This window comes from Nannospalax galili, unplaced genomic scaffold (genome assembly GCF_000622305.1).
Source record: "Nannospalax galili isolate Female #2095 unplaced genomic scaffold, S.galili_v1.0 scaffold1827, whole genome shotgun sequence".
NCBI lineage: Eukaryota > Metazoa > Chordata > Mammalia > Rodentia > Spalacidae > Nannospalax > Nannospalax galili.
In genome coordinates, this window is record NW_008355785.1 from 486,321 (window position 1) to 489,099 (window position 2,779).

Here is a 2,779-nt window from a genome sequence, read left to right on the forward strand (position 1 = left end):
CAGTACTCTTGTTGGACTCAAGTGCTACCCAGAGAATGTGTCCCCATGTCTGCATGTCTGTCATCATTTCCACTAGAGGATCTGGTTTTGGTCAGTAAATCACAGCTGCTACTGGAATACTGTTTAATCAAAGGATAGACTTTCCTACCTGTAATACGTTCATACCATGACTCTGTATTTCCCAAGCAAGACGGAAAGTCATCTTCTATGAACAACTTTGATGGTCTCTATTACTAAGGGGACACTGCAGCACAACTCGCCTTGCTTGTTCCAAGGTTTCCCACTGCTTTGCTGCCCTGGCGGCTTTGCCCTGGGCAGCCTGGAAAGATTCTTTTTCAATATTAACTTCTCTTCCTGTCAGGCTCTTTCTGGGTTTTCCTATCAAGATCTTTCCTTTATTCAGCAATACAATCATAACGCCTCTCTTGCACAGCACCAGTTTCTCCTTCAGTAAGCGGCAGAGCTGCTGCCTGGATTCAGCCCTTCATCACTCTGTACCTGAATCTCAAGTTCTACAGTTGAGGGCTCCTCTGTTGAGCATGTTCTAAAATTTCTGGATCCTCCCCTGCCTGCTGGCTACAGCCGGCCAACTTCTCTGCAAGGCCATGACTAGGTCCACAGACTGGGACTCCCAGCCACCAGCAGGAGAAATGAGCTTCAGCTGGCAGGGTCTGTGGATAACAGCCCTCCACATGGTCTCGTATGAAAAACTTATTGTACAAAGACATAAAATGATCGGGAAACTTTTTATTCCTTGTACAAGCAAAACAGAGTCTGGACAGACTGTATTTCTGATGGATAAAAACAAAGTGTCCAAAAGAGGGAAAACACAGAGAAATGAGCTGACTGAGGTTCACCAGCCACCAACTAGGGTTACACAAAATGGCAATGAAACCTTGTAAGATGGAGGAGATGGTGTAAAAAGCCAGAAACGTGAACACCAGGGCCAGGATGCTGTGGGTGGCTCTGGACTCAGGGGAGGGTCGGACGTGTTGAACCTGCTGCTTGTATCTGTGCAGGATGACAATCATGGAGCTGCTGGACCAGATGATGAGCACGGAGAATAAAACTTCAGGGAACACCAGTAGTGCCACATAGAGTGATGCTGTGAGTGGATTACGACCTTCAATGGTGCAGAATTCAAAATCTCTGTTCTCTGTCCTGTTTTTACTACTCATTTCAGTATAGTCATACAGAGGGAAAATGAAGTGCACCACCATGTACATGACCCAGCAGAAAGAAATGGAGTGGCCAACATACTTTGGAAGTTTTGGTTTAAGGCCCTTTCAACATAAGTCCCTGGGGCTGATGGTGATGGCCTGGAAGACACTCAAAAGGCAGGTGGTGCCGATGGACACACTCCGGCCAACCTGGTGAACACACACAAAAACCCTGCATAGCGATTCATTTAAGAACTGTTTCAATCTAAAAGCTGCCACTGTCTGGGGCACTCCTTTAAAGAGAATGGTCAAGCAGTTGGCTATGAGCAGGTGTGTGAGAATTAAATCTCTGGCCTTCCATGTATGTTTATGTTTGGAAAATTCTAAATAGTAGGAAAGAAGAGAGACATTTCCCAGAATTCCCATTACAGTCTGTGATAAAAATACGAAGTCCACTGCCAAATCTCTGTATTCCATTCTAATGTCTACCACATTTTCCTTTAAATTACAGATACAGTCATTCCTCTGCTCAGAATAAATAGCTAAAATGTTTTGTAGCTGCCAGCGTGATGCACAGCTGCAGGTCTACCACCTGGTTGGAAGGCTGAAGCCAGACAGCCATAGGATGTCTGCAGCACAATGTCATCCTGAGTCAAACAACATGACCCTGTTTTAAGAATGTTTTGGGGCTGCAGCAGTAGCTTTTGGGGAGGCCGCCTGAGCCATCAAGATGTTCCAGTTGAAGGTGAAGTAATGAGATCGTGTCTCTGAGAAGACACCACTGAGGATGAGGTGATGCTGCCTGGGGGAAGCAGTGAAGGGAAGAGGAAATGGAGGCAAAGCATTGTCCCATGTTTCCACAACAAAATGAGACTTGCTGGTCATCGCAGAAGAAAAGGCGAACTCAGCCTCCACCAGAACATGAGAAGACTATTTTAAATTGATTTATGATCTAAATATGAAGAAAACAAAAATTTTATTATCATGAAAACTATACATGTGTGGTATTTATCAAGAAAATGATCATCAGTCATCACAACACATGACTCCTATCTATGAAATGACAATTTCCAAAGAGTTTAGTAAGAAGTAATGCTCACCAATTTTTATACAACTTTATTTACACATCTGTATGTGACTTTGGGTGGGGAGAGAGACAGTGCAAATAATTTTTTTTTGGTCTTTTTGAGACAGGGTCTCCTTGTAGCCACAGCTGTACTGGAACTCACTATGTATACCACGCTGGCCTTAAACTGACAGAGATCTGCCTGCCTCTGCATCCTGAGTGCTGGGATTAAAGGCATGCGCCACCACACCCAGCTCAGTGCAAACAATTTTTATAGAATAAGATAAGAAAGGCAAAAGTTCCAACAAATTCTATGATCTTACTGCTATATAAACTCTGGAAGATTTGAAGGCCAAAAAGTGTCTGTATCCACATTCTGCAGAGCTGAGTATTTGTCTCAAATGTACATTAGAGCTGGTAAAGTAACACTTGATGTTACAGCAGAGAAAAAATTCCATTTACAGTCTGAGGCATATGGACATTCCTTTGTCCAGATCCCTGGAAGTCACTCTGCCTGTGTCTAGTCATGGACACCTGCCTTCATAATCTCAGA

General features: G+C 43.9%; 1 pseudogene; it reads right to left on the minus strand.

Moving 5' to 3' along the window:
• Positions 1-512: 512 nt before the first annotated feature.
• Positions 513-1,637, minus strand: LOC103750338 (annotated as a pseudogene).
• Between the last annotated feature and the right edge of the window lie 1,142 nt (positions 1,638-2,779).